Genomic DNA, 12,406 nt, shown 5'->3' with positions numbered 1-12,406 from the left:
TGCACGACGTGTTCCTCCTTTCTTCAGAAAACCCGGTAGTTTAGCAGTAGAGCCCGAGAGCCTCTATCAACAGCCAAGAGCAATGGAAGACAGTGTTGCATGTTGAGTTCTAAAAGAGAAGCAATGGCTCCTGCCAGGGCAGCGATCATGAAAAGTTTTAATAGAATCTCTAGATTAGCCAATGTCTCAGGAAACCAATGCTTTTTCTGTGGAGATTCTCACATACCAGCTTTCTGCTTGGATCACATGCTTGGGTAAAGACCACAGTGTGGCTCATGCTGCTATTCTCAGCAACTCCCCCTGACTGCCAATGGTGGAGTAGCTCTCTAGTTTCATGGGCAGCATAGGAGCCACACTGACTTTCAAGAGAGACTCAGCCCCATACTCACACCGCATGTGAACAGTTCATGGAAAATGACTCAGGCTAAAGGCACTCTGGAGTTTAGCATGACCAGTTCGGCTCCAGGGTCATCTCTCCTTCCAGAAGCTTGGCTATATTGAGCTAGGTCGTTGTTCTATCTAGGTGACTTCCTGGGGCTTGAGCCATGGGGATGCCAGTGGCTAGTACATCTTCTTGGTCCTGTGCCTGACAAATGAGCAACTGGAAGAATCAGAAGGAGTCCCACAGCCTCACGGGTCGCAGTCGGCTCTCAGGGAGCAGGGACCTCACGCTATTAGTTAGTTAGTTTTCCTGTGATAAAACACCTAACCAAAATACCTTAAGGTACAAAGGCATTGTTTCTCCTTGAAGTTTGAAAGTTGTACCCATCATAACAGGGCAGTTACGCTGCAGACGTATGAGGCCTTGGGATGGTGTTGTGTCTGTAGCGGGGAAGCAGAGAATGACAAACATTTTGTTGTTGTTGTTGTTGTTGTTGTTTTGCTTAGTTTGTTTCTCCTCTTTGTTCAGCCTGGGAGACCAGCATATGAGAGGTTGTCACCCATATTTAGGGTATGTCTTTTCACCTCAGCTAACCCCATCTTAAAGTCTTGCCTCCATGGTGTTTCTAGGTCCTGTCAAGTGGACAATAATATTAACCATCACAATCATTATAAAACAAAAAATAAATAAATGAAAAGGGCATTTTGGTCACCTTTGATCCTCCCCCCACACATGCACACAGAGGTAGTATCTAAGACACTAGGGCTCCAGAGGACACAGTCCAAGCCTTAATTCTAGTCCATTCTAATCATTTATAGGCATATAATCAAGGCTGCTACTGTTCATGCTAGGTAGAATTTTTATGTCTGAGACCATAGAACTAATCATGGGCCAATAGTGGGCTCTCCCAGCTCCAGACCAATGCCTCTTGCCTTTGAGGTGGCCTTGAGGATTCCAGTCTCATATTCCTCTTACACCAAAGAATCAAGTTGCATGGCGGAGTCGCTCACCTCTCAAACTGGACATGTGGAAGAGAGACTACTAAAGGGATTATTTACAAAGGTGTGGACAGAATCCAGAGGCACCAATCACGGAGAGTAGGGAGATTTATATGGGAGAGCAAAAGCAGGGCTTCTTAGACCTAAACCATTTCATTAAACGCAGAGAGAACGGACATGACCTTAGACCAAGGAATGTAACCAATACAGAGTGTTGTGAAGAGACTCGACCATGAAAATACTTCATGGTCCTAAGAGCTCCAGTTCTGCTCTGATGCCTGGTCACATCCTCTGCAGCAAGAAGCAGGGCTTCCTTTGATGTTGTCCCCACCACCAGCCTCTTAGAATCCAAAGAAAGCAGAGAAGGGATCCCACAGTGACAATGATCTCCCACGCTACTGGCTAGGAAGGAGACATGACTGCACTGGAGAAGGCTTATGGAAACATCCCCAGACAGAACCCATTGTTTACAGAAAGCAGATAAAGACACTACAAGAATGCCAAGTGTTATAATCTCTGTTTCTCTTGTTCTCATGACAGCCATGGTAAATTCTCACCTGATCATTCCAATGTATAAGACTCAAAAGTAAAATTTATGCCCTAGACATAATGCATGGCTTCTCTCAGCGCTGGGTCTCATGCTTGTTGAGTCTATCTTTCCATTTCCTGCCTCACCGTCCAAGGGATATCCACAATGAACAAACAGCCCACAGCTTCCAGAGGAGCCAGGCTCGCTTCTCTTTCCCACACACACTCTCTCTCCATGCCGGATGCTTTTCTTCATCCTCTAGTTTGGACTTCTCTCTTGATAGAAGAATACTTCTAGTTTCAGGAATACTAGTCTGTCAATGATTTCTTCATAGTGCTGTGTGTGTGGCATCCCAGAAATATATGCCATCTTATGGTTTCCTAGAAAAACTATTAACAATGCTGTGCCCAGACCCTCCCTTTCATTCTGTGCTTCTGCATGGGTTTTAGATCTGCAAGGATCAGGTTGTAAAAAGGCCCTTTTGTCAAGGTCAAGATTTCACAGATCTATTGAGAATTATGGACTCTCATTGAGTAAATGCTAGAAAGCCCAGGTGGTGGTGGCGCACGCCTGTGATCCCAGCATTTGGGAGGCAGAGGCAGGCAGATTTCTCAGTTTGAGGCCAGCCTAGTCTACAGAGTTTCAGGACAGCCAGGGCTACACAGAAAAACTGTCTAGAAAAACCAAAAAATAATAATAATAAAAGAGTAAATGCTAAAAGAGCCCAGATTTTTCCTTTTATTGAATATTTATTTATTCCTATTTATTACATTTCCCAGGAGCTTTAGTTGTTCTCCTGTGCAGCCCATAAACAAAGGCATCCAACTTCAGTCATTTAAGGTTAATTTAAATCACTTCTCACCTTTCACCAAAACTTATTCCAGTTTTGGATTTGACATTTGTTTCCCTGCTTACAAGTTCTGAATGGCGTCAGAAAAGAGATAAGTGCCAGTCAGCACTAAAAGCTAATTTCGATGTCACTGATGATTTGTCTGTGCAGCTATGCAATTGGAGACAGAGCTAACCCAGGTTTTTGCTCCTTATGAAATATGCTTCATGAGTTGAAGATACACATGGTACATCCATGGTTGTTCTATACATTTTATACATATGGATCAATATGCATATATATTCTATTCACTTGTTAATGTGTGTATAGATACGTATATGCATATGTGTGTTCTATAAACTCACTCATTAAGATAGCTATAAATGCAGTAGATATGAACTAGCCAATTCCTGAGAACTTAGTTTCCTGAGTGAAGGCGAGAGCAAGAAACACTTGTCCTGGGTCACCTTAATGAATAAACTTACATCGGTGTAATAATAATAACTCCTGTCTGGTTTCTTGTCCTGTGTATGATCCCCCATCATTTTCTCTCACACCCCAACCTTCCCAAATGCCAGGCTCTCCCATGCCCTATTTACCATCCTGGCAAACCCCCCAGTATCACCCTTGCTCCTTCGTATCCCATCAAACATAGCTTCTTTCCGACCCACATTGTGGCTAGTGCCAAGGCTGACACCCACTGGAGCTGAATAGCAATATGAAAGTACATTATTTTACTCCCGCTTGGTCCTGATCCCCACAGAGTACACTGTCAGAGAATCTATGCTGCGCCTAACTAAAGGCTGACCATTTATTGGTGAGGAACAGGCCATGCCCTATGGCCTCTGATAAATAGTGAATCATACTTGCTCATTGCTTAAGCTTTTCCTGTTAAACATCATCAAAAGGTTCAGAGAAAGCACATTTCTTTTTCAAGTGTTTAGAAGCTCATTTCATATATATATATATATGAATATTTATATTAAATATTTTACCTCATTTTCTTCTCTTCCTTTCATTCTTAGAATGTTTAGTGTTAGAAATCTAAGAAATTGTATAGGAAAGGGAGTTTTAACTCATCTAGTTCATATGGAAAATGAAATATTAATAATGTAGAAAATGTCAGTGGCCACACAGGTGCCAACAGTCAAGAAAGCTATTGAAAATTATCAAAAGATGGTTTTGAGTTACTAGACAGCAAGGAGGAAATGAAAGGAGCAAATAGTTACAGAATTTGCAGATGTCTAATTTCTTTAAGGACATAAAATTCCTAATCAATGAATTGTCTTAAAATATGGAGTGATATTTGGGGCTGGGGAGATTTCTGGGCCATTGAGAGCACTTGAGGCTTTTGCAGAGGACTTGAGCCCAGCTGCTAGCATTGCCATGGTGGCTCACAACTATCTGTAACTCCAGTTCCAGGGGTCCAGGCTCTCTTCTGGCCTTTGCATACACACCCACTCATGTGCACAAACACACACATAGACAAAGACACACACATACACATAATTCAAAAGAAAAGAAACTGTAAAGCACATGATTTTCACTGGTGGAAATTTTGCTACAAAGCAAAGTTTTGCTTCCACAAGGAAGCCTTTGACTATTGGAAACCATGCAATTCGGGCATGTAGTCCTGCATGGCCCAGAGCAGATCTTCCCTAAACGGCACTTCCCAGAGACTGACTCTGGATCAAAGGCTGCCTGAAGGTCTTGAATTACTCAGGGATCCCACCCCTTTAGCTGAGCCTACAAGACACCGAACAGTGATATAGGAAAGGGAAGAATGAGAATTATAGAGAATCTCTCTACCATTCAAGGACTCAGTTTGGATGAGAAGAACAAGAAATGTCCCCTGCCCTCCATCTGAAGTTTGGATTCCAACCTGTCAGTACACGTGATACTTTCCATTCATCCTAGGTCCTCCTATCTCATGGTCAGATATGAAATGACTATTCTTATTCTAGCACTATGAATCACAAGGGAGGACAGTGCTGGGAAGGGGGTGGTGGCAAGCCCAAGGTCACATTTCAATGAGCAGGATTCAAATCTAAATGACCTAGACTGATGGGTTTGCTCCCACTTTATTGTGATTTTTTTTCCTCAGGCCAGAGTAGTGTTGAGCTCATTTGGAAGGCTGGTTCCTAGTCCTTAGAATTTCCTCAACCTCTTCTGCCTAGGACAGGGGTCCTTATAGGAAGGACACTGACCAGATGACTTCTATGTTAGCATCACGCAAAGCCTGCTAGAAATGTCAATTCTGTGGCTCGTGAGATAGCTCAATAGATAAAAGCATTTGCTATACAAGTCAGGTGCCTGAGTTCAATCCCTGGGGCCCCCAGGATAGAACGAGACAACGGATTCCACGAAGCTGTCATCCGACCTTCTCATGGGCTGTGGCACACCACCCTCTGAACAAGCTTCTCTCTCTTCCTCTCTCTGCTTCTCTCTCTCTGCTTCTGTCTCTGTCTCTCTTTAATAAGGGCGATTATGATAAAGAATAATTTTTAATTAAAAAACATGCTAGTTATTGGGTTTCACCCCAGACTTCTTGTATTTAAAGGGTCATGAACATGCCTTACCAATGTTTTCAGTATGTGTACATGTTCGTGTGTGTGTGTGTGTGTGTGTGTGTGTGTGTGTGTGTGTGAAGGTATGTGCGTGTGTTGGTGAACTTGCATACGGAGGTCATAGGATAACCTTGGCTACCATTCCTCAGTTATTTTTTGAGTTGAGGTCTTTCACTGGCCTGGAACTCATGGAATAGGTAGTCTGGTTATCCAGCAAGTCTCAGGGATCCAACTATCTCTGCTCCCTGGTGTGGTGCTGGTGTAACAAACATGTCACTGTGCCTGGCTTTACAAAAGGCTCAATAAATATTCACAAATGGGTGCTTTCTGGAATTCTCATAAGTTTCATTAAAATATGTGAGAACTCCATTCACACTTTTATTTGAAGGCTTTCAAGGCTTGCTCAGAAATCAGCCATTGTGAACCAAGTAAAAATCTGGGAGGGGGTTATTTTATCATCCACAGACCTAGTTCTGTTTTCTTACACATGAAAAGCATAAAATGAAAAAAAATGCACGCACACACACACACACACACACACACACACGCATGTACCTGATAGATATGTAAGAGCAGGTCTGAAATAATTTTTAGTGTTAATTTTGTATTATTACTTATTACTAAGTGCTAGCCGTGAGCTGTCTCACTTAATCCTGGCCCCAACTTGACATAGGTGCCACATCTCCTTGTTAGTTTATAACTAAACAATATAAAGCCAGGAATATAAAACCTGCCCCAGATCAGGAAGCCAACAATTGGAAAAGACAGGCACTCATTACCATCTTGCCTTCTTACGCCATTGGTGAGGAGAACATCAAAGTGGAGCAAGACCTTGGAGCAGGTGTTGAGCTGGGACTTGGTGGGCATTCCTTGCTTTTACAACAAGCCTCATGCCTGTTGATGGGTGATATTTTTCATGCAAATTAGGTAGCGATGCCATAGTAACTATTGTAACTATTAGTGACTTTTTATAACTAGTTTTATATATGGCCTATATGCAAGGCTAATTCTTATTTGAGACTCTCCAAGGCAGATGGAATCTGAGTGGGTGCTCGAGGAAAGGAGAGAAAGGAGGAAAAGGAGCAGAGGGAAAGAGACTCAAAAGGAGAGAGTGTCTGTAGTCGAATGAGCAGACAGTAGATCTGAATCCTGTCAGAGAGGGGGCTAGGGGACAAATAAGAGGTCCTGAGTGGCTATACTCATCAAACTAAAATAAGACCATGGAAAATCCCGAGAGTTGACTTAAGGACTTTGAATTTATGTTATTATCTGTGGAAGGTCATCGAAGGATTCTGAGCATGGCTCAGCAGAACTGTTTCAGATTTTCTCTTATGTCTCTTTGTTATCTGACATGTTCTAAGAGGCAGAAGGAAATTAGTTGCGCTGCCTCTTTCCAAATCCTGGGTTGCTGAGATGAACACAAGGAAGAGCCCTTCGTAAAATAGTCATGGGGATGGAGGGATGCCTCATTGGTTAAGAGCATCACTTTTCCCGCCATCTGGGGTTCTGCTCCCAGCACCCATATCAAGTCATGTACAACCTCCTGTAACTCCAGCTCCAGAAGTCCAGCACCCTCTTCTGGCTACTGGGAGCACCTACACTTCTGGGGGCATGCACATAGCCGTGCACATACTCATGAATAAAAAGAAATCATAAAACCACTTTCTCAAAAGGCCACATACCATTTTTGTGTCATTACCACCATGACAGGTAAAGAATCATTGCTTGCTATTGCATCCATCTGTGGTGTTTGATAAAATGAGAAGGGTGGTCCGTGATAGGAGCTTGGGATACTGTAAGAGGAAAGAAGAATGCAAAATCCAGAGGGCCAGAAGGCCAGCGCAAAGAACAGAGACATTTATATAACGCTTGTTAATCCAGGGGTTCAAACAAATGCCCAGCCTATTTATTTAAAGTAAATGTTTATCCGTTATAAATACTTATCAGTCATCAACCAGTTTCTTTGAAAATCTCCATCGTGAAAGAAGATGATATCTTGTTTGCTATGTTGCTAGAGCATTTGAATATATATTCTGTCTGCCCATGAGAGGTCAAATAAATACAGGACTAAGATGCACATGCTTCACAGCATATACATGCAATCCAGCCCTAAAATTACTCAAGAACGTGCTGTAGAGCCCTGCCCCCTCAGTCAGGAAGCAGAGAGGTGAACGCTGGTGCTAGCTTGCATTCCTATCATCATCATCATCATCATCATCATTGTTCAGATCAGGACTCTAGCCCATTGGATACATCATGGGCACAGTTTAGTTTGGACTTGTAGGTGACTCTAAATGCAGTCAAGTAGACAGTGAAGATTAACCATTACATAGGATGTCCAACCTATTCCAGTTTGCCAAACTTTCCCAGATTTGACCTCGGAAGTCCTAGCTCCGCCCAATTCTGGGACAACCTAATAAATCACCTTGTATGTGTAACAAACCAGCAGAGAAAAAAAAAACCAATCCAGAGCAATATTGGGACAGAAGAACAATTTCCCCATGTCACACCCAGTGGTGACACTGTGTCACAGACATGCTGGGACTCTCAGTTACTTCTGATTCCGCTCTCCTGAAATTACAACCATAAACCCATTTTATTCATACTCCTAAGCTATTGAACATCATATCACAGCTTAGCTTAGCTTAGCTTGGCTTAGTTTACCTTCAGTGTACTCAGAATTCATATTAACCTATGGTGGAGCAAAATCATTTAACACAATGCTTATTTTACAATAAAATCAACTATGTCATGCAACTTCTGGAATACTGCATGAAAGTGCGGATGCCAATGTCATGTGGATGGAGCATCTTAGCATCATAAAGCCAAAACTTCATCTAGGGTGAAGCACATCTATATTATGGTTATTATCATCACCAAAATCTTCAACTTCCCAGAGGTAGAGCCTTGCTGCCCCTCAGAGTGATGGCAAAGTAGACACCACATCCAAAGATGAGCAGCTCCCATATCTAGAAAGATCCTGTGCCTTGACTCTCTACTTGACGTTTCTTTTTTGTTTTTGTTTTTTGTTTTTTTTGTTTTGTTTTGTTTTTGTTTTTTGAATTTTTTTTTTCCGAGACAGGGTTTCTCTGTGTAGTCCTGGCTGTCCTGGAACTCACTCTGTAGACCAGGCTGGCCTCGAACTCAGAAATCCGCCTGCCTCTGCCTCCCAGAGTGCTGGGATTACAGGCGTGCGTCACCACCTCCCGGTGTGCTTGATGCGTTTTTAATCAATCCTTTTGTGAAACTCAGGGCCTGGTCCTCCACCCATAGCACAACACAGAGAGAGAGTGGGACCACTTACAGCTCACACCACGTATTGACTCAACACAGCACATTTTCTGGTTTCACTCACAACTTTGCAACTGAAGACAGACTCTATACCTGCGTGTCATAGAAAGGTGTCTGTGCCGTGGGAGGTGACACCAGGTGCACTGTGCTGGCACCCAGGAGATTGTTAGTTAAAATATTGGCTTACTTTTTTTTTTAATTTGAGATGATTAGATTCATGGAAACTTGGAAGATATTTTTAAGTGTAACTATATACGTAGATATACCCAAGAACATTAATGTATATAGATACACATGTACATACACCCATACACATATAGGTGTATGCTCAAAATTGGCAGGGACCTAGACAAAAGTGAATGGTCACCTGTCTTAGGGGCTCTGAAACCATCACGAGGAGTGCCACCCAGATGTACACGGGACATTGAGAACATCACTGTGGCTGCTTTATCTTGAAAGACTCTGAACAGTCCCTAGTGACCCCATCCAACTGCATTTAACTTTGGCAGAAATGCTTTGTTCCTATCCCATGTAGAATAACAGAAGCCATGCACTATCATTCCAAGAGCTCATGATGCCTCAGGCTCTTCTATGTTATCAGAATATTTCTCTAACCTGCTGAGAATGGGGTACGACTAGGGGTACATCTTTGTATGCAGACATAGATCCCTCATACATGATAAATTTTACACTTCAAAGTACTTGAGGGTTTTGAAATATATCTGCTTCTAAGGGGTTCAGATATTTTCTTGCCTGAAACCATATAAGACAACTACAAGAATCAAGCTTCTGCCTTCACTCCCCACAATTGTTCTCTTAATGATGCTGATGTGGGGGCTTGGACTATTGCTCAGTTGGGAGAGTGCTTGACCAGCAAGTGTTTGCATGAAACCCTGGATTTGACCCTCAGCATAGCCCAAAACTGGGCATGGAGGCACAGGTCTATAATTCGACCACTTTGGAGCTGGAGGCAAAAGGATCAGAGGTTCAGTGTTATCGTTGGATACACAGTAAATTCAGGGCCATCCTGGGCTACGTGATGATCTGATTCAGAAGAAGAAGGGAACAGAGTGGAGGAGGAGAAGGAAGAGAAAAAAAGGGGAAGGGGAAGAGAAGAAGAATGAGGAGGAGGAGGAAGAGGGAAGGAAGAGGGGAAAGATAGAAAGGGGAAGAGAATGAAGAAAAGGAAATGGAGGAGGAGAAGGAGGAGGAGAAGGAGGAAGCAAAGATGTTATCAGCATTTGGAATACCTGGCTTCCCCTCCCCCCTACATATGAACATGTGCCGAGCCCTATATTAAAATAAAAAAAAGCATCCATACCACAAAAGTTCCTTTGCAACTTGCCCTTTTCTCTAATTATGAAGCTTTCCTTAGAATAATAATAAGAAAACAACATATCTCATTCTGATATAATAGCTGTACGCTATTCTATCATATGTCTCTGTTGAGTCCTAATCACTACTCTGCTACAAAGAGGCATGATATTTATACTATATTGCATTTGACGATCAAGTGATATATGAGGAAAATGTATATATAGGGTCTAATTAATCATATATATGGATATATGGATGTTTCTTGGTAAAGAAAACCTTGCTCTTCGGTATACAAGCAGACATCCTAGGACAGAGGATGCCTGAGATAAAATGAGTCAGTCAGCTGTTAGCTGCAGTACGTGGGTGGGTGTTCTTGTTTTTCTGCAGCATCTAGGCTCTCTCTGGATGCTGGGTTTGTAGATAAAAAGCCTGGCAAGCCACTGTACTGTACAGTGATGGACGGTGTGAACGTTCAGTGTGACGCCTTCATAGAGCCTCACTCAAAACCCAGTGCATGTCAGACTTCCACAACGTAATTCATCAATCAGGGTTCACCACCTGGCTGACCCCACAGGTCAAGAGGCAGGTGAGTTCGGTGGGCTTGGGATGGAACCTGCCCAGCGTAAACACTCTCTGTGACTCTCAGCATGGCTGACTTCTAACAGATAGGCCAAGTCCTGGAATTTCAATGAATAATTTAATCAGATCTCTAGTTGCAACTTCAGTGTTCGCTTTCAGCAGCTGGCACCAGAGACTCTTCTAAGCAGGCTCCTCCCCCCTGCAGGAGGTATGGAAATTTGGCTGAGATTCACTGACAGTTTGAGAACCTACTAAGGCCAAATTATTATACACAAGAGTGCAGATTTATTTTCCCCCAGAATGAGCTATATGAAAAGAAGAACTATATGAAATGTGTAAAGATTTATGGTTTTTCATTAGATATATTCTTTATTTACATTTGAAATGATTTCCCCTTTTCTGGTTCCCCCCTCCCCGAGAGTCCCATAAGCCCTCTTCCCTCCCCCTGTTCCCCAATCAACCTTCTCCCACTTCCCTATCCTGGTACTCCCCTACACTGCTGCATTGAGCATTTCTAGGACCAGGGGCCTCTCCTTCCTTCTTCTAGGGCATCATTTGATAAGTGAGTTGTGTCTTGGGTATTCCAAGCTTCTGGGCTGATGTCCACTTATCAGTGAGTGCATACCATGTGTGTTCTTTTGTGATTGGGTTACCTCACTCAGGATGATATTTTCCAGTTCCACCTATTTGCCTAAGAATTTCATGAATTCATTGTTTTTAATGGCTGAATAGTATTCCATAGTGTGTTTTAAATAAAAAGAGCCAAGCTTGGAATGGCTTGCCCAGAACATTCTTAAGATACTGTATGAAATCTTTGTCTCCACAATTTCTGCTTTTCCATCTTCTTAAATACTCATAGGCATCCATCATGTGCAGACCTTGAGAGAGATGCTCAGAGTCTGTAGACACACGGTGGGTTGGAGAATCTGCCTATCTAAGAAGCTCCCAGGAGCTGATATTGCTAGGATGTGGAGATACTTTGAGTGGCAATCCTGGACGCAGCAGAGAATTCCCTCAAAATGACTGTACTGGAAGACCCAGAAAGCTGTCAATGGGAATCAATTGAGGGACCGGGTGGGGTAGGTGGCATGGGGTGAGGGATAGGGTAGTGTGGGGTGGGTGGGGTGTGTATGTGTTCATTTCCCTGAGTGAACTGCCAGGCTTTAGGACATTGTATTCTAGTTACAACTGCTGCACTCCACTGACAGGGAGACTAATTGTGGGGGTTGTAGGTTTGAGGATTATAGCTCATTCTTTTAGGACACTGGCAATCACACTGTCTTCTCAGAGAACTTGGGATACCGTGGACATCTGTTCCCATTTCGAATTAAGTATGCATTAGGGAGGGGCCATGGAAGCCAATCTAAAACCATCTTTTAAAAGGAATACTTTGCAGGGGAAAGGGCATAACTACAGGTATGAGGCTATAAACCCTGGGGGAACGAAACATAATCTGATCCTACAGCCTGGTTTCTTGTTAGCCTGTCCGTTTCTTAGATGCTGTGATCTTTGCGTGCTGGTCGCTTCTTGAACAACTAGAAAGGGTATGCCCAGCCCTGAAGCACGCCACAGACAGAAAAGAGAAAGAACAAAACAGGAATCCCAGCGAAGGCACAGTCAGGGCTCATTAGAAAGCTGTAAGGAGAAGCGGTGCCTTTGGTGGAGTTTGCTCTCATTCTCCTCCCTCCATGTTCAGCAGCACCATCAAGCATCCGCAAGGACTCCATGGAAGGTCAGTGCTATAAATAAAACTTGTAATCACGGAAACCACGCTCACTTTCTTTCCCCACTGATCCCAGTTGGTGTCTCAGAACTCCCTAGATCATACTTCCGGAAGCCTCTTCAAACAGTCGGGAGAGGAGGCTCAAGTTGGGAGCTCTTTGCTGTTGTTCTTTTATCAAAATATAATTGGGA

At 43.1% G+C, this 12,406-nt stretch overlaps 1 protein-coding gene across 3 annotated transcripts in view; it reads left to right on the top strand.

The window, feature by feature from the left end:
- Clic5 (chloride intracellular channel 5) overlaps nt 1-12,406 on the top strand; it is a 149,014-nt gene that overhangs the window by 77,009 nt on the left and 59,599 nt on the right. Inside the window, exon 1 of one of the 3 annotated variants that reach the window (XM_052192408.1) lies at nt 12,141-12,224. The exons of the other annotated variants lie outside the window; for them this stretch is intronic. The gene's annotated coding sequence lies outside the window, so the exon portion shown is untranslated. Of the gene's footprint in view, nt 1-12,140; nt 12,225-12,406 lie in introns of those variants that run through there. 3 annotated transcript variants of the gene reach the window in all.

This window comes from Apodemus sylvaticus, chromosome 9 (genome assembly GCF_947179515.1).
Source record: "Apodemus sylvaticus chromosome 9, mApoSyl1.1, whole genome shotgun sequence".
NCBI lineage: Eukaryota > Metazoa > Chordata > Mammalia > Rodentia > Muridae > Apodemus > Apodemus sylvaticus.
Note: the sequence above shows the minus strand (reverse complement) of the source record. Positions and strands in the feature narration are given on the sequence as shown.